Source organism: Pithys albifrons, chromosome 4, assembly GCF_047495875.1.
Source record: "Pithys albifrons albifrons isolate INPA30051 chromosome 4, PitAlb_v1, whole genome shotgun sequence".
Classification (NCBI taxonomy): Eukaryota; Metazoa; Chordata; class Aves; order Passeriformes; family Thamnophilidae; genus Pithys; species Pithys albifrons.
In genome coordinates, this window is record NC_092461.1 from 42,446,802 (window position 1) to 42,469,313 (window position 22,512).

General features: G+C 42.3%; 1 protein-coding gene across 1 annotated transcript in view; it reads left to right on the forward strand.

Annotated features, from left to right (window-relative positions):
* EXT1 (exostosin glycosyltransferase 1) overlaps positions 1-22,512 on the forward strand; it is a 181,373-nt gene that overhangs the window by 69,136 nt on the left and 89,725 nt on the right. The window lies entirely within an intron of this gene.

The following is a 22,512-nucleotide window of genomic DNA, read 5'->3' on the forward strand; positions in this document are numbered from 1 at the left end:
ACAGGAGACATGGTTCCTCTCTGCCAGCACCAGCATGTTCACATAATGGGAAAACTCCCAGAAGGTGAAATTCAGAGATTGGAGATCTACAGCTGTCCCTCCACATGTCATCCCTGGTCTTGCTGCTGTTGAAGGAAGACTACCCTGCTCTGGAGCCAGCTGAGCTGCCATGTGGAAGAAGTTACGTGCCTCACACTACTTGTCTTGTCATGAGGCAAAGGGTCTGCAGAGCAGGTGCATGTGGGGTGTCAACAGCAACTCTGCAGGAAGCTGAGACCTTGGAAAGCCTGGGGAGAAAATGCTCTGCTAATAATGTATGAGGTGTCTAAGATAACGCCTCTTATAAACAGAGGTATGGGCGTCTGAGGATTGTAGTAAATGGGGCAAGGGGAAGGTTTGGGCCAAGTTGTGTAGTATTGCTTTATCTGCCTCCTTCAGAAATGAAAACTGGACTAAGGAAGACAGTCCCTTTGCGAATACCTTTTAAAAAATAAATAAATTTACAATTATCTACTATTATCAGATCCCTTGGCTATTCAAAGCAAAGCTCCAGATTTACAATAGTGAACTAACCCTGCTAATTTAAAAAAAAAAAAGGAAAAAAAAGGTTGTATTGTGGAGGGCTGATGGAGGGAGGATATCTCTCTATCGCATTTGGTGACCTGTATTAACACAATGGAAAAGACACTCAGAAATTCATCCAACTGGGGACTTCACTGATAACTCACCCAAAGGCCCCAAATCCTCAGGGCCAGTCTAGGTCCCGTTTACCCCTGTAAATAATCCCATGCAAATCAATTTACTTTCATGGGTAGACTAAACAGGATTTGTCTGTAATTAGCATGAAGTGGAACAGATTGCAGGCATGCTTATCTTCTAATATGGTTGTGCAGCCAGCAGAGGTTGGACACTGGGCCACTTCATCTGCAGAGCAGAGACAGCAGGGCTGGTGCCTACTGGGAAGCTTTGGCTGAACGGAGAACCTTGGCCCTTGTCATGATTCTTTAGTAAATACTGTGAAAACAATCAAAGTAAGTTTGCCAGACCAAAACAGTACAAGATAAAACCTCATGTGGGATTAAAGTCCTTCTGTTTTATTTTTCCCTATCACAGCACTGAATTCAGAGGTTAATGTCACCTTGGTGGTTCTTAGTTATGTTGCATTTTTTCAGATTAAAGCTAGTGGTACTTCTGACTCAAATTATAAAGCACATTTCATCTTTAATTTAGTAGTTCTAATAAATTATTATTTAATCTTTGATCTCCCAATTGGCTTCAAGTTGCTTCTTTCTAATACTTGAATCCCCAAAGCAGTAACAGTTTACTTATTGGATTATTCTTGATTTGTGTTTCTTATGCTGTCAAAATGAGGACAACTTTATTTCATGGTTTGTGACAACAAGCCCCCTTTCAGTTTGTAGATGGGGCTGTTCTGCCTGTTGAGTGTTAAGCAGTGGTGGTCTCACTCGTCACACTGAGTGGGTTATTCTGACACTGGTGTACATTCTGACATGCTGGATGATGCCTCTAGATGTTTTTGGATGGATCTCCGTAGTTGTGTTGAAACTGTTTGTCCTTAGGATCTGAAAAGACACCTGGGCACCTTGCTGCCATAGCTGCTGTGTGAATGCAGCCTTCGTCCTTAAGTTGGCTTCCTAATTTTGTGTGTTGCATCTGAAGTATATTTTGGTTACACTCCCTCAAAATGAACATTTCCTTTGTAGGTTAGATTGGTTCTTCTGGTTTGTTAAGTACCTCTAGTTCCATGCTTGCTGTGGCAGGGATAGCTGCCATGTACAGGGAGGGATTTCCCTCTCATCTGATACAGGTTGAAGGCGTGTTGTGCCGCTTTGCACTGGAGGTAATAAAATGCTTTATTAGTCTTTATTTTTTATATTTATAATGCTTTAAGCATACCTCTTACGAGCTGCATACCAGCACCTACTCTGATAAGGTGAATATTTGCAAGAACTAAGTTCTGTGTCTCTCAAGATACCATATTCTCATCCACATGACTCAAACCTTACTAAGGCAAGTTAAAACAGAAAAATAGGAGTGAGGTTAGTAGAACAGCATTAAATTTACTCATGCAAAACTAACAGGAAAAGTTGGCCTTTACAAAGGTTAGTTTTTGCTAGCAAATGCACAGGGAGTAAATGCATAATGACACAGATTTTTATTGCAGCTTTTCTCTTTCAATGTTTGGTGAAAAATATAGGTTTTGTATTTAACTTGGGACATAGAAAGCGTTGGACTTTCCCTTACCCTAAATGAAATTAGAAGCAAAATAATATTGAATTTAGCAGGAGTTAAATTTGTTCAGGGATGAGTAAACCTGCGTTTTCACTTCTGATTTGTGAGCTGCTAGCTCTAAAGCTTGGGGATTAAACAAACAAAAGTTGAGTGGCTGGCAGTATTGTGAGATTTATTTACACAGTATATGCAGTGAGCTGTTAATTGAGTTGGTTGACGAAAATAAAATTGGATATGTTTGATATATTGATATAAATAAATAAAACAGAATCTGTTTGATAAGTTGAGGACTGGTATTTACATTTGCTCTGTGTATAAATAGGGGTCTGCAGCCTGCTCAGTTCCCTGAAGGGCAGGGTCCACCTCGTCCTAACCACTGAAGAAGCTCTTGATAACCTCTGATACAGGACGGAAAAAATCCAATTTGATGTGATAGCAAGCATTTTGGGGAAGATCTGTCACCAAGGCAGGAAATGACCCAGCACTTAATATCTGGGTTTGACCTTGGGCTGGGTTGTTGGTTTTTCAGTGTAAGTAATAATGAACACATAATATTTGCAGCTAAATCTGCAAATAGCAGAAGGGGAATTACAGGCAGGTTTCAAATCCGTGGGCAGAAATGAGCAACACGGAAATTTTTCATGCCTTGTACTGGATAACATAAATATTTTATTTAGCTTTAAGGAATAACCTTTGAAGTGAAAAGTGACAGCTAGCGGAAAAATGGCCCGGAGTATGGAACTGAAAGGCTTCTACTTGCAGTAGATTTTTAGGGATTTTTAATTTTTTTCATTTTAAAGTTGGGTCGCTTCATACTTTCCAAATGCAAAGCCTCCTGGTTATATTTGGAGGCTCCCCAGTACCAGTTTACCGGTATGGTGTTGTGAGTAGCGCCTGCCAGCAGTGACGCCTCTGGCGCTTTTCCATGGTTGGGAAGTTCCCAAGCAACAGGGTGGGCATTCCATGGACAGCGCCCTTCCCTGCCGGAGCCCCAGGGCACCTAGGAGCAGCCTTTTCACTCAGGGCCGGCTGCCACCTCCTGCTCTGATTGTTCCTTTCCCGCTCAGCCTGACAAAGGCCATTGGAAGGAAAGGCTGGAGCCACAATGGAGCGTCAGACGGGAATGCGGGGCCGTCCCCGGCGTGGGGCAGGCAGGGACAGCCGAGGCCCGGCACCCCCCGGCCCAGAGCGCAGCCCCGGGGGCAGGGGAGCCTGAACCGAGGGGTCTCGGATGTCCGTAGCCTAGCTCTTGTGTTTTTACAGCTTCTTGTTGACAATCGAGGACACCGATCTGTCGCAGAGCCACTGGCATCTGCCGCTTCCCGGGTGGAGACCCTGCCCCTGCCGAGTGTGAGCGGCTGGAGCCAGGCTGGCAGCGCGCCCCGGGGTGGGATGGGATGGGATGGGATGCTGCCGCAGACCCTGCCCGAGCGAGGGAGCAAGCACAGCATGAGTGTGAGTGTGTGTGTGTGTGTGTGTGTGTATGTATGTGTGTGCAGGTGCGTGTCTGTGTGCATGTCAGTCTGTGAGTGTGTGAGTGTATGAGTGTGTGTGTGTGTCTTTGTGTGAGAGTGTGTGTGTGTGCAGGTGCGTGTCTGCGTGCATGTCAGTGTGTGTGTGTGTGTGTGTGTGAGTGGGAGTGTCAGTGTGTATGAGTGTGAGTGTATGAGTGAGTGTGTGCGTGTGTGTGCATGTCTTTGTGTGAGTGTGTGTGTCTGCGTGTATGTGTGTGTCTGTGCATGTCTATATGTGCACGCATCTGTGTATGTGTGTATGTATGTATGTGTGTGTGTGTATTGTGTGTGTATGTATGTATGTGCATGTTTGTGTGTGTGTGTATGTGCACGTGTGTGTGCACCTCCTGGCAGGGAGAAGGGAAGCCCATTGTTCTCTCCCAGCCATCAGATGGGAAGAGCAGCCAGTGGGTAAGGTTGGACAATCTGGAGGATTGCTTTTAAAGCACAGGGGGCTGTCGCCCGTGGTCAGCAGTGTGCAGAGCAGCCTCGGGCAGGTGGCCCCGTGTGCTGAGCGTTGCCCCTGAGTGACACCGAGGTGCTGCCTGCACCCACAGCAAGAGCCTGCCCATGTCCCTGCCCACCTCCCTGCCTGCATCCCAACCACAGGAGTGCAGGGCCCACCAGCCAAATCAGCAGCCGTGCCGAGTACCACCCATAGGCTAAGCTATGGACAATGCACACTTTTATTCCAATTATTAATGTCTTCACTGCCACAGAAACTTCAGGGCTGTTGCATTTATCAGTAGCTGACTGACAGGCCTGGTGTAGCATTTGAGCTGCATATCAAGAAATGGTGCTTGTCCTGGTGCATGTGTTGACATATTTGTCAGGTCTAGATTAATTTTGTAGTTGTTACTGCAGGATTCAAAACTGCTTCTTTTTTTTAATTGTACTGAGAGAGTTGCAAACTTCATTAAGACAGACAGCTGTAAAAGTGTAGCTGAAGATAGCACTGCTTAGGCTAATGGACGGAATGGATTTATTCACCAATGTATTTGCTTCTGTTCACAATATTTGCTAAATTTGTCATGTTTTGCCCAGATCTGAAACCAGAGAGAAGATAAAATCTGCACTTTCAATGTTTCCTCTTCCCATGTGTTTTGTAGCAGATAGGTAAGTACACCATGGTTTGCTGTTGCAGCTGGAAACCAAGTCAGTTTGCATGAGCTGAGGTGACAGGTCAGAGGGGATGGGGCTTGGGAGCCAGTGCCCTGGTCCGTAAGTGTCCATTGATGGGGGACCACGTAGTGCTGCACAAGCAGCAAGCAAGCGTGTGGTGATTCAGTCCATAACAAATTTTCCCATACAGGTTTACAAACCATTGGAACAGGGCTTAAAGCTGGAATTTCTAAGCAGCCCCAGCACTGTATGAACGGCGGCTCTGTTATAATAAGAAACTAGCAGACAACTGCTCCTTCTGCTGTTGTGCAGCTCTCTGCATGGGGTTGCCCTCACAGCAGGACCATGTGTCTGTGTAGGCTATAATGAGACAGAGCTCTGGCTGGTTTTGTTTATGAGTGAAGGGCAGGGCTTTAAAAAAAGCCCTCTTGCTAGTACTGAGTAAAGCTATGTTGTTTGACCAGAGATGCAGATTAAGGTATAAATTCACCCTGGTTCCTTTTTTTTTTTTTAGTTTTAATTAAAAAGAGGAAGATCTGGCCTTTCTATGCCAAGAGAGCCTTTCAAATTAATTTAAAAGGCATTAGTGAGTTCTGCTGAGGTCTACAAGTAGGTGACTCTTCTGTCACCACTGCTGCTCATTCCTTTCCCAAGAAGCAAGAAAGCTCAACTGATAAAACTGCCATCTGATATAGTTTTGAAACCTAGAGTTGAACAGGACATTCATTGGGCAAGCCAAATAAAAAAGAAAAGGTCTTGTTAAAACAAGATAAACAATTTGGAGTGTGTGTAGGAGCTGTGTGAAGGGTCAGAGGAATAGGAGTGCAGCAGCTCAAGTTGGATTTTCACAGTGGTCACTCTGAAGTTGCTTTAAAGAAGTGAAAGACCAGTAATGCAATTCTGTCCTTGATTTAGATCTCATTTTTAAACAGCAAATCTAGCTGAAATGAATAAAGCAATTTCTATGCCATGGGAGTAGCTCCCAGATCTCTCTTTCTTCCCAGCAGCTGGATAAAGAGTCATTTTACAAAGACCTTTTCCCTAATAAATAGCAAAGCAATCTCATAAAGAAAGTAATGTGCTTTTTAGGCTCTGTAACCATATTGAATTAAATGTTATGCACAGTGTAATTACATTTTCCTGTCAGTTGTATTAATGTGAGTTTCCTTGATTAATTTTTCAAGTTAGTTGATATTAAATAGGTAGGAAGTTTAACATCCCCCTAGACCTCCTCTGTCAGCCTGGCTCAGCTAGCAGAGAGAGGGCAAAGCTCAGCACAATCAGTGTTACTTCATTAACTCAACCACTGTAATAAGCACCTGGAATCTTTGTCTTTCCAGTCATTTGCAGTCACCTCGTACAGTGTGGTACAGTGTGAATCCCTGGAGCTGGGAGGAGCAGTCCGGGCAGGCGTGAGGCGCAGCACTTTGAAGCACCATGAATACCCAAATCCACAAATCCACTTGTCTTGTAGAGTTCTTACAAGGCAATGCTGGCAGCGTGGGGTGCAAAATGGTGAATAGGGCACAGTTTTGACCATGCTGCCTGTGCCATATTCAGAGCAGCACACTGAGTGTGCAAGTTCACTCATGAAATTGTGTGGAGTATGTGATTGCCAAGGATACAGAGCAGCAGTTTGAGGCAAGGGGTAACAGAAGGCTTGTTGAGACAAGGTAGTGCACTGCTCACATACACTTTCTAGTTTAAAACTGTTTTCTCCTGGTTATCATCCTCAATGTTAGCTCACTGCCTTTACCAAAAGCTTTCAGTTACTGTGCTGCACGGGCTCAGTTTACCTTTTGAGGAATTGTATTTGGGTCTTGGCCACATGGAGAGTATTCATTCCTCAGACATACCTGACTAGCTGGTTACTGTACCCAGTGATCTCACAATATGCAGCACAAACTCTCTCAAAACCAGTCGATGTTGATATAAGTCTGACCTTCTCTGAATTAATAGAATACTTGAAGCTATTGTAGAGAGGAAGTTTGGAGTCATTTGCACAGTGGGAGTCTGTGCCTTACAGCTGTGCTGCTTTTTGCTTCGTGTCTGCAGACTTCATATTAAGTCTCAGTTACTGATTCATCTCTCAAACATCTGTGTTAACTCATGAGGCTTGGGGCGTCCTGGTGTAAGTGTGAAGTAGGAATGAACTGAAACAAGCTTACTTAAAAGGGTACCCTTCTTGTGTAAATCAGTCTGGATTATAGTGCTCCAAATAAACAATCATTTGGATGAGTACATCCTGCAGTACTTGTTCTATTACACAGCTCTTGGGAGATTAAAAAAGTCTGCTTAGTGTCTACTCAGAAGGAAGAAATGGGATCAGGGCTGTATAAAAATGTTTCAAGATTGGGAGTCTGTTTCATGTTACAGTGGCTTGCCAGATTTGATACAAAATTTCTTAAATATTGGTGCCCTACACACCTGATTGGCAGCTAACAACTGTAAAGCCATGCAGTGCACTGTATTTTTATTTCCAATGCTTCTTAATCCTGTTCTTAAAGTATATTAAAGCAGTTTGGGAAAACACACAAACCCAAATACATATGATCAAGGAAAAAGTGATTTGAGAGTAGCTGGAAGCACTCTATAGGAAGGTCTAACATATACAAGGTTATTGCTTCAGGAGGACTTTTATTTACTCCTCCCCTCTTGTTTCCCTTCTGGTTTTAGCACCCTATGGAGGATATACTGTATCAAACCATATGCTGCAGGCAAAGTTCAAAGTACCCTGCCAAGCTGCAAGGCCGTATGGACAGGAATGGACTCTCTATCCTTTAGGTTTTTTACACTTTTTTGGTTTTTACACCTTTTTTTTTTTTTTTTTACTCTTGCAAAGAGTCAGTACATTTATCATTTTTTAGTTTATTCTTATTTAAAAGAAAAATAAATAAGGTCCCCCCGAGTAACAGTAATTGGGACATATAAGATGACCCCCACCCTGCCCTCTGCCTTTAGGGCTAGTGAGAGGAATATACTGTTCCAGCTGCATTTCAGCTTCAGCTCCCTCCTAGCTGGACTGAGTCCTTACCATGCCATAAAGGAGCTCTTTAGTTTATTGGGAGCAACTGTTTCTTTTTTCCTGTGACCAGTGGCTCATCAAGTAAGAGAAAGTGAGATTCTGGCTCGCTTAAATGATATCATGAAAGTTGTTGGTGAGTTCAATGGAGCCATGTTTGTATCTGGAGTTAAAGATTGCAGAGAATGAAATGGTTAGGGAAACTCAAATCATTGCACTTACTTGTTGTAAGCTTCAGGGTACAAGAAATAAAAATGACCAGACTCCAGTTTTCCTGTGTGACTGGTTGACAACCCATAGGAAATGAGACCGTACACCTTGTCTTTCTACAGAAGTCTTTTCTTCTTTAGAATGGGAGTGTTCATAAATGTTCCATGAGTACTGTGAGGACAAATTAATTTATTATTGTCTAAACATTGACCAAACTTGTATTTTCTTGATTCAGTCATGTTGATACCTAACAATGTGAGCAAAAATTCTAGAAACCAGTGTTAAATGTCATGCTAAGGAAGAGCATCAGCTAAGCCAATGGATACATAGAAAGGTTGCATAATCAATAGAGCAGTTACATATTTTAAGTTAGAGCAGATTTTTTTCACATTTCTTAATAGCCTGCATCTCTTCTGTTCTTTGGATAAATTTCTGTCTCTTTGCTATAGGGCAGAAAAGAAATTGGCAATGTTCCATTTTGAAGGGCAAGAAATAGTTTTGTGGGGAAATCCATTTCTCTAGGGCTGTAATGAGTTGGAAATATTTTGAAATACTTGTGATTTAGATCATAATGAATTATGCTAATGATTCAAGTTAAAACTCTTTTTAATGCTTGAAGGAGATAGACTTACTGGTGTGTGTTGCCAGTGGTGCTAAGTCGTGTTTGGCAGCCTTCACAGGTGTTTTCAGTGTGCCCAGAGTGCCTAAATGCTCCTTGGTGACCAGGAGAGAATAGGCTGGGATTGCTGCAGGCAACTGAAACCTCCAGCAGCGTCTCAGCAGCCAGACAGGACCAAGGCAGGGACCGAAGCAGCATGCTGTGAAAGATCTCGGTTTTCTGTAGGGGTTATCTGGATGGCATTTGATAACCCCCTCCAGATCAGACCCAGACCATACCTCTTATGTTCTCTTCATGTAAATAAAGTCTGTTAAAGCAGGCCCACTGCTCAGGGAAACCCGAGTTATTCAGGCAGTAATGTGCCGTAGGAAAAGAGCTGCAGCATTTTCATGGGGAAAGTCTGATTCATCACTTGTCTGCATGCCTGGACAAGAAAAGGGTCATATTTCTGCTAGACACCAAAGCGAAGGGGGGAGGGTGCTTCTGACTTGATTTATCAACTAGGAGTGATGAATTAGAAGCCTCAGGGGAGGGAAAACTTCACAGAAACTGAAATATTTTTACATTGCAGATGATTGTGGCCTCCAGACTTTTTCTTGTATGGCATTTATGCAAGCACACATTCCAAAACAAAATTAAACAAACAGTCCCTTGAAGACTCCTAATTAGCCGCTTTGCTCAATACTCAATTAGAATAACCACATAGGTAAAATATGACTGCAGTGCAGAGAATTTCATTTGAAGTAGCAGTCCGTAAGTAATGTTTGGGAGCAAGTAATAGAGTTCCATCAGTGAATGTGTTTTGCTCGGAGCAAATTTGACACTGCAAACGATTGGCAGTAGGGGAGGGTGAGATGCTATAAACCTGATGGAGTCTTGTAATTTAAAACAGAGGCCTAGAGTTCAGAAGATTTGGAAAGATTGTGCCTCTGCTAGAAACCTTGATGTGACCTCAGGCAAGTCCCTTTGCCTTTCTGTGCGTTATCTGAATAAGTATCTCTGTTTCCTATCTGTAAAATGAAGATAATGTCTCATGCATGTTCTAAAACTCAAGTGTTAATAAAGTACACAGAAATCATCAGATAGGAAGTCTTCCAAAAGAACAAATGCTGCATTGTGTAAGTTAGTACAGCACTCCATAGCCAAGTGGGTTTTTTATTAGGCCACTTGCAAATACATACTCTACTGGGACTTATTTAGCTTATCCTCTTTGTGAGAAGGGTAGACCTGGACAAGACATTTGGATTCAAATGCTCTGAATACTTGAGGGGTAGCAGCTGGTTTCTCTATCCAGGCTTTGATCTAAAGTGGAATTTTGGATGTAGTTGTCTGCTGCACAGTAAAACTTTGCTTTGGAGCCTGATACCAGAGCCCAGATAGGACATGAGATTTTGTGGCTTGAACCTCTGTCTCTGAAGGCATGAAAACAAAAAGAATATTAAAAAAATTTCATTCCTTAGAAATTGTCATCTTTGCTCGTCTGTTAGTTTCATTTCTGCAAAAGGACACAACTCTCACAACTAGTAAATCACATACTTTCTAAATACCCTCTAAACTGTGCTGGTAGCTAGAGTTTTAGCTGACAAATCTGGTTTTCATAGTACAGAGAGAATTACCTGGAAGTTCTAACATTAGGCTTTCCTCCCCATCCCACATCACCAAGCCACTCTTATGGCCATATTCAAGTGTCTGCTCTATCCATGCTCACACTTTGCTGTTAGTAAAACTGAAGAACTTACTGAGGGATGCTTCCTCAGAAAGACATTATTTTGTCAAGAGCTAATCATGCTTCTGAAATGTTACTCCTCAGGTGAGGCAAAATGCAGAACATGTGAGGAAAGATTAAAGCCTGAACACTTTTGGCAAAAGGCAGGCAAAATCTTATGTGCTTTTAATGATAGGTGTTAAAGCCATGGCTTTAACTTGGTATTAAAGTATTAATACTATTGTATTAAAAGAGGTATCATTTAAAGAACAAAACAACAAAAAAACCTCAACCAAAACAAAACAAAGATATATTGATTTATTAAAATCCCAAAGGTCTGAAAAAACATTTTGTAAAACCCTGGGGAGATTTTAGATCCATCTCAGGTAGTAAGTTCAGTTAGTTAGGGACATATTTTAGCTATATTCTCAAGTAATTCTAAATCACAGGACACTGAGAAGACCAAGATCTTCTTGAAAATAAAATTGCAGTCCAGATCGTGGCTTGGATTGTGCATTTCTGTGTGTGAACTGACCAATTGAAGTCAAAGGCTGCAGAAGTAGCTGCAGAACTGAAGCTGCAGGGACTGGAAGCGTTGGGGGTGTGTGGCCATAGCAGCACAGGCTGAATGAGGGAACACTCAGATTTTTGTGTTTTTCACAGTGTAAGAACATTTGATCATAAAATCCTTTACTTAAATGCAAAAGCAGTATTATGGTTCAAGAAGTTTTAAAAGATTTTGCTTTTCCAAGGTTTGGGAAACTAAGTCACTTTGTAGTTTCTTGGGATTCAGACAACCAAAAATTGAAAAAGGCAGTCATGAAGTATGTGGAAATGTAGTCCTTTATCCATTCTTTATGGAAGACAGGAAAGGAGAGGTCACAATTAGTAACAGTTTGAAGCCAAAACCTTTTAAATATTTTGTATTTTTCCTAGCTTTCTATGTAAAATTCAAATTCAACCTGCAGGGACCTTCAAACAGGTCATTAAGAACAACCCAGCAGTTATGAATCAATTTATTCTAAATTTTAATTTAAAATTGCACTTGCATAGTTTTCCAAAAGGGTTGAAGCCTTTGTAAAACTTATTTTAATAATTTTTATTTTTGTTTTTCAAAAGAAATCAGGTATCTTTACTGATCCTCCTGATTAAATCTCTCCATACTGGAGAGAATTATCCTTTCCTTCCCAACCTTTCCTTGTCTTTTGAAAATACCAATAGGTAATTTTAGCAACTTAGATAAGGAATTCCATTATAACTGGGAAGCCAATTATCTGTCAAGACGTTATTGCAATATTATTAGAAAACTGGATACTTAAGCAGCAGGTAATTTTTTTTGTATTTCCTGCATAACTATCATGCACTCTGTTTTGATTAGATCCTAATGATACCAAGAACATTTTAAACAAATACTCTCAGCCCATGCAAATGAAAAACATTTTACTTCTTCAGTTGCACTTGTGCAGCAATGGTAATTAATATGTCTTGTGATATTCAAACTATATCTGATTAAATCGCAGTGCACCAAAGAGGGCTTTATAAATAATCTTGCCATGAACCCTGCTGAGAGATCTGGGAGAATAAAGGAAATGTGTAAAACAGCTTCATTGTGCCTGAAAGTGTCTACCCACAGTGGCATTGCACCTATAGATTCCAGCTCCTGCCCTGGACCGCTCATGGTGAATGGAACCAACATTTCAGCATTTCTATGATGACTGCAGGCTTTGCAGTGCTGGGCCTGGCAGGCTGGCCAAGTCCTGTCCTACAGTAACTCCTTTCGTTGCATTACCCTGCAGTTTGCCAGTGTTTTGTCCCTGTAATGGACTTCTCCAAAAGAGCAGTCCCAACATCCAAGCATGTGCAGCCTAAGCTGTCTCTCCACAGTATGACCCTCACTGCATTAGTATTAGTCTTGGACACTGGTAGAAGTGTGTTTTGTAACAGTTTGCATAAGGGATATGCCAAGGAGTGTTTGCTTGGAATAAGCTACAGTGGTGAGTTGTCCCTTGAGGATCATTGCCAAGCTTACATGGAAGTGGCCTCCTAGTTTAAGGAACCGTAAATGCACTACTTAATTAATAGTATTGTCCATCCCTTACTTCGGTGATGCAATATCTGCAAGCCAGAAAGAGAATTTTATTTTGGTTTTGAATTAAACATGTTTTAACTTCACCAATGCCCTCTCTGTAGGCTGTGATGAAGGACCCCATCAAGGAAGGGATACATTTTTAAAGGACCACTGCCAACCCTACAACAGCAGAAAAAAAAAGAACCTTTGTGTTATTTTGTGTGAGATCTGTTTTTCTCCATTCCCTTTACGGGAATTTCTTGTGACTATGTGAGTTTAGAGGAAAGAGATCACAGTTTTCCAGATGATTTATTTCACCTTTGTTAGGCAGCTTCACTCTTTCCCCTGTGTCATCAGCTTCCCCTTGTTGTTGGCCAGGCTCTTTTCTATAGCTACAGGAAAGCAGGTTTATAAAAATAGGAAAATGTAGTATTAAAACAAGAAAAAAAAAAAAAATGGAAGGTAGGATAGCTAGTGGGCAGTAATCAGATTTTAGGATTTCCAGTCTCTGTATTTTTGTAACAGCCATCCTCTGTTGCTCTTCATATTGGTACTCAACTGGGTGGTAAGCAGGCATTAGCCTTGAACACTGTCATTTGCAAAACCTCATTTTCTGTGTGTGTTTGGGCATGTCAGCGGCCTTTGAAGATTTATTAATAACAGATTATACTCTTTTTAAGGGGTGTTTTCAAGCTTCTTGCTTAGATGAGGGAGTGGCCCATTTACCTCTGCAACCATCCATATCTAACTGTCTAAACCAAATCACAAATCAAACTCCTAAAACTGGCACAAAGTCCCTCCTCAGTGAAAGGTTGTTCAGAAGAGCATCCATCGTGCTCCTGGGGGTGGCTCCGTGGATCCGTGTCAGGCTGCACAGGAGCTGTGGCACAGAGCCCGGGAGAACCCACAGACCTCTCTGCTGGGCGCCTGCTGCGGAGCTGAAGCTCAGCCAGGTGGGAAAGCTTTCAGGTCTGAGATCTTGGGAGCAATGCCCTGGTGCTTGGCATTGCTAGACTTCTCTACCTGTCTGTCTAGAGCATGAGAACAAACTTGTGCTTGTGCTTTTTTTTCTCTTGGAAAATGGGAAGGCATTTAGTAAGGGCAAAGTATTAAAGTAAGTCAACATGAGTTCACCAGAAGATCTCCCAGTAGACAGGGAAAGGAAAAGATTAGATTTGATTCAATTTAGTACATTCGGTTCAGATGTAGTTTGGTAATTTCTTGTTCAAGTTAACCTTGTAGGATAAGTGCTTCTGAACAGTCCTGAAACAGTCCTGTAAAACAGAGGAAAAAGAAGAAACAGAGCTGAAATACTGCAGAAGTCCTGGTGAACCAGCCCCAGTTTTGCTGCTCCCAGGTTATGCCTTCTCGGTGCTGGTGCCTGTGTTAAGGTTTGCCACAGAGTATACAAATCTTAGATCTCTCTGTGGGTTTTCTGTGGGAAAATACCTCAGACACTGACAATTTTTTTAATTATAGCCCATGGCAATCCCAGATTACGGAAGGAATTTCATGGGGAGTTTTGGCTGGAACTGGCATTTCTGTCCATCAGTGTACTTCATTTGCATTTTTTAAATATTTTGATTGTGGTTAAATAACTGGTAATCATGTGCAGGTGGTAGATTTTAAGTATGATCTTCATTATTTCTGGCAGGGAAGGAGAAAGCTCTTTTTTATGAATAAAACTTATTTCCTGGACTTAAATGCTGAGATTCCATCTTTGTGTGAAAAGAATTTATTTTCTCAGCCCATGGTTCAGATCTATGACTTGCCCTTTTTGGGGCACAGATACTAAATACACTTTTAATTTCACAATATGCCCAGGTGTTCATTTTCTTCTTTTTCTTTCAGCTCTGGAGCTGTAAGTAATTCTGGACTCATTCCATCCACCTGGTTGAGTGCTTTTTTCTATTCTTGATTTCTATTTTTTTCCTTCTCCTTCCCCATCTCTCTCGTGTTTCATTTCCTAAGGTTTTCTGCCAGAACAGCTTTTTATTTCAATCACCTCTGGGAATGGAGTGGACATAATGAATTGGGTATTTGATCCAGGCTCCATGAAGGAATCAGGTATGGCAAGGAGTAGTATTGGGTGCCGCTGCAGCGGTGCTGGGAGCAGGACAGCTGGCAGCGCCCTCCAGCCAAGGGGGGAACCTCTGACTTTTGCAGTTGTTTCTGGTCTGTGAAGCAAGTGTGGGTCTGTCAAGCATCACCCTGCAGTATGGTTGGGGAATATTTCCAGGATCAGAACATAACTGCAGCGGAGATCTGTACTCTTCCACCCTTGCTAATCAAGATTGCTGATGAAACATTCATTTGTCTGGGTTGGATGTTTAGCTAAATATAGGAATACATTTTTGCAGTGTGAAGATGAACATCAAGGATCTTGGCACTGGTCATGTCAGTGAAATGCAGATGCGATGAATGTCCCTTGTCAAGCCATTATGCTCCCCATGATCTAAGGAGGTGCTGGATGGGAGTGATTAATTTCTGTTTGCTTGTTTGTTTGTTTGTTCTGTCCTAGGTTGTTGTTACCTGTATTGGTGTTCCATCCTCAGGCTCAGGAATGGAGCAGGACTCTAGAAGAACTCTAAGCAATGATATACATTTGCAAGAAATGATCTAGTTTCTGGCATTGAGACAGGAAAAAGTCTTGCCCTGATCTCATTTGTCTGGGCTGCTGTTGTAAACTTCCATGAAGTTAATCTCACAGCAGATTTAGGAAGCTCTTGTTCCAGTGTTTCGCTGACCTTAATATTGATTTTTTTTTCAATTAATACCCAACTGAAATGCATTTTGTTGCTGTTCGAGATTTCTTGGTCCATCCACCATTGGACATAGTAATCTTAAACTTATTTTTTTTATATTTTAAATTTTTATTCACCTTGAGTCTTTATGTTTTTACTTCATAACCCTCTTTTATTTTTTACTCTGTATATCCAATTCTATTATCCTTCAGTCATTGGTTAAATTTCTTAAATTTCTTTTGACTTTTGTTCCCCTATTCAGGGTCTGGGCTGTTTTAAATTTGTCTGCTGCTGTATCTGTCTTAATGCATTGTCTGAGCCTGGACACAGGAATGTGGCTGAGGTCTCACAAAGGCTGAGTAAACAGAGCAATTATCTCCCATTTCTTATGTATGCCATTTCTCTTCCTAAAAATCAAGATTCTGGGGTTTTTTGTAGCAGCATAACTTTGTTGACTCATGTTTGTGTTGTGATTCGCCATGACCCTCAGATTCTCATTTCTTGTTTTGCATTTGTGCGTCAGTGTTTGCTTCCAAAGTATATTATTTAGCTTGTTAATTAGTTCTTCTGAGTGTACTAAGTTCTTTGGATTCAAGAGCAGCTCATATTTTCCCATGTGAAGGGTTTTTCCCCTCTTTATCCTTGCTCTTTCTTCTGTTGCTATGTGAAAGACAACACACAGAAAACAAAGAAGCCGCCAGATATTCAGAAGAAACAGAGAAGCTGAGAATATACAAAATAAAACAGGGTAAAAAAAAAAAGAGGAAAATATTTTGCTTTCCTAGCTGTGGTAATTTTAACTGCATTCTTGTGAATAGCAGGGGAAACAGATACCAAACATATAATATTATAGAAATGAGAGCACATTAAAAAAAAAAGTAACAAATGAGCCACAACAAAATGGAAGGAACTATTAGATGTATTGCTTAGTATTTCTAGGGATGATGTTATGATTTAGCCAGCTAGAAATGACCATAGCAGCTTTTGTAAATATGATGGATAGTGGAATAATTCATGGTTGACTTTCATTTTTCAATTCAAATATGTTTGCACATGAATTACCGTTTGTCCTGGGTATATTAAAACATCATCTTACTGGATAAGTAGATAGATCAATGCATTCAGTGTTAATCATGTCTTCAAATTTATTTTAGCTGAGAGTCATGAAGCTGAAGTCTTCCAAACATACGCATTTCTCAGTAATTTGGGGTTTTAATTCAGACAGGAAACAGGGATTTAAAATGGATTGCTAATAGCATTTTATTGGAAAGGGAAAAAACAGGGTGGGATGAGCTGATTCCAGTAAAAATGTTTTGAAATTCACCAGATGGATAGTGAGCCCTCCGTTTGCACCATTTGATACCACAGTGTCAATGCTATTGGCTAATGTAAGCTCTTCAAACGTCCTATACTGCAAATAAATACCTTTTACTGTGGAAATTTTAGGAAAGAATAGCTGAGACTTTCATGCCAAAGTAAATGCTTCACTTTTATCCCAAATTTGTAATAAGAACATTTGTGCTGCTTGTCACTGCTGCTCTCAAACCACTGGACTGTCCTCTCAAAATACAGACCTTACATGGCCATTGGGCAGAGTGCAGGGCTTGCATTTTAGAAGGGTTATCTTCATGAGGCCCCACCAGAAAGGATCCTGATCTGCAGAGCAAAATGCACCTGGCACCTCCTCCTGCTGGGGCAGGAGATCCTGAGTTTGGGCTGTTACTTGCCTGTGGCTTGATTCCTTTTTTTCTACCTGCTGAGGCAGTGGGGTAAGCCCAGGATCAGGAAGATGTAAGAGGGTACACGGCAACATACAACCTTTGGTGGATGATGGAGCCCTTCACTGGCTTCTCTGGAGATGGTCTGCGGTGCAAAAGGTTTCCAAGTACAGTATGTGGGGCTGAGTGGCCTCGGGACAGAGGGGATGGGGCAGGAGCCAGCTGTTGGGTATCTAGTACCTTAGTTCCCTTTTCATGCTGGTGGTGAAGGGCTACTAAACGAATCTTTTGTTTTGACCCTTGACTATTACTGCCATTCACCCTTTTGTTACCCTTTGTCCTTTCCCTTTGCACGAGGAAGCAATTTATGGGTACTCAGGGGTGCAACAGCCAGCACTGGGCAGAGAGGTCATCCAAAGTTTGGAGGGCTGCTAATTAGATTTTTTCTTCATTAATTAGTCAAAGCTAATTAGTGTCTGTCCTTGCAGAGATTCTGATGAAAACATGAGAAGTCAGGAATTTTAAAGCACCCTTGTGTTCCTAGCAGCACCAACAGATATTAACCCCAGCTTGCCCTGTCCTTTTCAGTTTTTCAGACTTTCCCATGGTGGGTAGGATTTACCTGTTGCCAGACAATGCTGCTGCTGAAGTCAAATAATGTGTCTAAATCACCAGCCAAGCCAGACAGGATAGCAATTCCTTCTGTTTACATCTTGGAGGCAACTTTGCATCTGGAGGAAGGAGTCTGAGGCTCACTGGGGGCTCACTTTGAACGCTGCCCCCTCTCTCCCTGCCCTTTTGCCTCCTGGGCTGACCCAGCTGTAACAGTGTCAGCCCGGCTGGAGATCCACAACCAGCCAGACATGATGCATCGTTCCTCAGGCTCTCTGCTGTGTGCCGGTGGCCACCAGGCTCAGGGAATCTTTTGGTTGGGTTGCTGGTGCAGAAGAGAGGCACTGCACTTCCACTGCCAGCCTCCATGCTTATTTTGGGAGGACGTGGACAGAAAATCAATGGATTTGCAGGCACTCCTGTTCCACAGAGCAAGGCTCTGGTGTTGTTTATCAGTGTAAAAGGAAATGAGGATTTACAGCATTACCCGTTAACTTTACAGGGGGAAAAAAGATGCTGGAATTTAAAATTACCCTGTTGGAAATTTTTTCCCATTTTTAATTTTAAATTAACACGCAAATGGTCCAAAGTTACTTTGGCTGCTGTTATAAACTGCAGTGCATGGAAAAAGCTCCCTATCGTAGCTGATATGATGAAAGCACCATGTAGAAAATGCTTGGTAACTGCTAAATGGAGAGAAGGGGAAGAGGGCAAAGACATGAGCTTGTACACAACTCTGTGACACAGATGACCCCTGTGTTTGATTGCGTGGGCCCTGGGGGGCTGTGCTGCTCAGCACGGTTGGAATCAGTCGGTCATGCCGCTGCTGCCGGTCTCACCTGGGGAGGTGTTGTGTGCCGTCAGAATCCAGCCATGGTTGACCAGTGAGGATGTGGCATTCTTCGTGGGAGGCAGTTGGAAATATTTCCACCCCCACACTGATTAACCTCCAGGTACCCACCAAGAGACTTGCCATCTGAAGCAGAAAATGACTCCATGCTGCTTTGTGAAGCAGGGGTGTGGTGTGATCTTATGTGCTAAGTATTTGGGACAGAAATTCCCAGTTCAGGATCCCTTTGCATCCTTGTGCAGACCTCCATGTGTTTTACCACATATCTGCTGTGTACTGGGCGTGACTTGACCAAAATCTCCAGAAGTGATCTTGGTTTACCTTAATGTAGCTGAGATCAGAGTCAGATGTCTGTCTGACCCCTTTGTTTAGCATATAGATACAACAACCCTCCCACCTCTTCCCAGATTAATTATTAATCAAAAAAACCTGCCTTTTTTTTTACACGCAAGGAACATTATATAATTACCATTACCTTTACATACTGATCTCTTTCTTCTTGCTCTTGGCTTGTGAACTGTGGCTGTCACAGAGGTTGTCACATCAGGAAGGTGGCTGTCTACAGCTGTCAGCTGAGAGAGACCATTTTAATTACATTTTTTTCATTTCACATTCAAGTCACAGTTTTAGCCATGCTGAGATTGGCTTCTCAACACGTGGACTTGGAGATGGCTTCTGCTGAGCCCAGTGGGGCGCCCCATCCCTTCTGTGGAGGTCCTTCTTTGTTTCTGTCCCCACTAGTGCTGCTAAGGAGTGGATATAATCCTTTTGATATGCTTAATATTAAAAATTAGCTTTGATTCTTCAATACCCGATACTCCTCAAGATTTCTATTGTACTCTTTACTGCCTGACATTTGTGGTATTGGAATTGTACCTGTGTAATTTTTTTTTTGGCAACGACCAATTGTTAATGAGCGGAAAGTTCAGGAATGTTAACTGAAGCACCAGACAGTCAGGAATATTAGCCTTTCAAGTTTCTCTGCTGCTCTGACTGAATATGTGTGACAGTCTCTTAGAACCTTCCTTCAGGTTATTTAATTAATTGAATGGTGTAGTTTCATGTTGGACGTTTACTGACTGGGAGGAGGACTGGACTGAATCTCAAGTGTTTGGTGTGCCATGCTTAAAATGTATCATGTATGGGAGCTGCTAATTTTGGCGCAGCAGAGGCCCTGCATCAGGGGAAAAGGTGGTGGTGGGAACAACAGGCTTGGCCATTTCTACATCTTGCTTGGCTCTGTGCTGCTGTGTCCTGTCTGCCTAAGCTGCACTGCTGGCTTATGACTCGATGCCCCGGGACTGGAGTTTCCCCACTTCTTGTGTTTTGTTTGCATATTGGGATGGGGGTAAAAGGGCAGGTGCTAATCTCTAACGCCCATGTAAGTCTGGAGTGGTGTTCCATTTGAAGTCAGCAGTGTTTCCTCTACCTTTGCATCTGTGCAACTGAGATCCAGATTCTGTACAAGGTGACAGGAGCTTTTTTTGCTCTTTTTTGTGGTTTTCGTTACTGAAGTGCTGCTACTTAGAGAACATGTTAAGTTTCACTGATGCCTAAATCAACACAGATGTTTCTCTGAACAAAAATTTCCACTACGGGCTGAAGTTAACACAGTTTTTTAAGTCAGATATTTCTGAATTATTTTGAGGTTTTCTGTTTACAAGGGATTCTTGTAAAATCATATAAAATCCTCAGCCACCTCTCCAAGAGGCTTTAATACAGTTGCTTTGTAATATGCTGCCGAGCTTCCTCAGCCCTCCTTCTACCCCAGTGCCTCCCAGATCTTAAAACAAGCTCTAGAGCTCCTGATATCTATTGAAACAGTGACTGCTATGATTTTGTAATAAAAGCTTTGCCTCTCTGTCCTGATGAACTCTGAGCGCTCAGTCTGCCATGCTGGATGGTGAGGTCTGATGCAGAGGCTGCTCTGTCCTGGCTGGCCTGGCTGCTTTCTGGCCCTGCATTTCGTAAAGCTGTTGCTAATAGCTGGATAAATGGATAAGATCACTTTGGCAGTTTAATCCCAATAGCCTTATCTTACTGAGACCGGTTTGCAATTATAACGAAACACCTTTCAATGTAAATGTTTAAGTGAGTTAAACCACTCAGATGCTTTAGTCCTTGAGTGGAAATTCTCATGGGGACATTGTGGAAACAGCCAGTGCATCTCTGCCACTTGCCCTGCTCCCAGAACATTCCCTTGTGGGAAGGGCAACCACTTATGCTGGAGAAGAAGACAAAAGCTTGGAAGATTATGTGCCTTGATCAAGTGAGATACAAAGACCCTTCCAGGAAGGATGCCCAGATTGCTTCTCTTCCTGCCAGTCTGGACATTTTCTGTACCAAAGCAGCACTGCTATAGTTTTTTTCGTGGGAAGGAGTTCCAGCGGTGGGGAAGGACAGCCTGCTGGGTGTCCTGGGAGCAGACGTGGAGCCACACAGAGCCACTCGCTGTTTAAACTGGGTTCTTGCCCCTGCAGGGACCACACAGCTGCAGAGTCTGCATCCCCCCCCACCATCAGCATCACTTGGCTGCCCAAAATGGTTCACAGCTTGGGCAAAAGAAGCTGATTAATCCCTTTGGCTGCCTTAGTCTAGACATTTTAGGCATGTTCTGTTTTGTTTTGATTTGTTGGGGGGGGGGGGTTGTTTTTGTGGTGGGTTTTTTTGTTTTGTTTTTTGGTTTTTTTTTACTGAGGAGTGTAAGATGAGGCTGCATTCTTTGGTATAAAATTAGTGCTGGCTTGCTCTGGCTAAGCAAAGCAGGACGTGAATTCCTCCCTGCAGTTAGCTGGGAGAGCCTGGGAGTCACTTTATAAGGCTTTCAGTTTCATGCTCCTTGCAGCCCCATGTACCTTTCAGAAACATGCACCTAACAGAATTTTTCAGATTGTGGGAGTTTGGTATTCTTTTTATAGAGCTTTTTGTGTGTTCCGGCATTTTGTTCTGTTTAGGGTTTTTTTTACCCTTTTTTTGGGTCTTTGTTTAATGATTACATGCCAAACTATAGTAGAGAAGATTTTAAAGCACTTCAAATCCAAACCTTCCTGATAAGTAGACACTTCAGGGCTGGAACACCAAAACCTAATGGGACAAAAGAAAGGAATCTTAAGATAAAATGAAGGACCTTAAAATAAATGTGAATGTTCACCATCCCAATATGGAAGTACGTCATGCTATTAAACATTTGTTTAGCTGAGACTTCTGGAGGACATTGTCAAGCTTCAAAATAGATGACAGGATAAACTTAGGAAGGTCATTACCAAAATACCATTTTCAGTTGCAAACTACTGGTTTCTATTTCTCAGGCTAAAGAGGAATCTCTGGGAGGTCCCCGGCAGTGGCTCTGGCTCTGCTGCCGGAGGACAAGTGACACCTGTAGGCTTTAACCATTGGTTCAAATGCAGACTGCGACACTTGCACCAGACAGCAGCTCTCAAGTGCTGCTTCAGCAGATGCAATGACGGGGAACAGAACCCAAGCTGGAGGGAAGCAGGACCAGCAGTGTCAGCTCTAAGGCACAGGTTTAGCTCCTGAATTTTCCTGTTTTCTTCCTCTCCCCACTTCTGTCCCCTCACCATGGGACTTGGGTGCATAAGTGGCCTTTGTGCTTTTGAAATTATCCCTCTTAATCTTTTCCACTGTAGATCTCCTTCCGTGCTAGAAGCACCTTGCCTTCTCATTTGAAAAGCAAATAAGGACAAAATAATGGAGGGCCTTTTTTAAATTGTGAAAAGAAAGAAGCCGGGGCTTGTGTGTATGAAAGGAATCACAATGCAGCCTGCCTTGTGCTGTTTATACAGCCTTGGTTTAGATCTAAACACTACCCTAGAAGTGTCAGTGACCATAAATGCGGAGGGTTAAAGCACAGCTGGTTTATTTGGGTAGGTTAAAGCAGAGATCACTGAAGCAAGACTCATAATCCTCGAAGAACTGAATGACTAGCAGCTGCTTAAGGCATTATTTCTATTCATAATGCCTATGCAAGTACACTTGAAGTTGGTTACTCTTTTGGAGACATGAGGTAGAAAATGCATAAACAACTGAGCCAGGGAGAAAATCAAGGAGCTTCTTC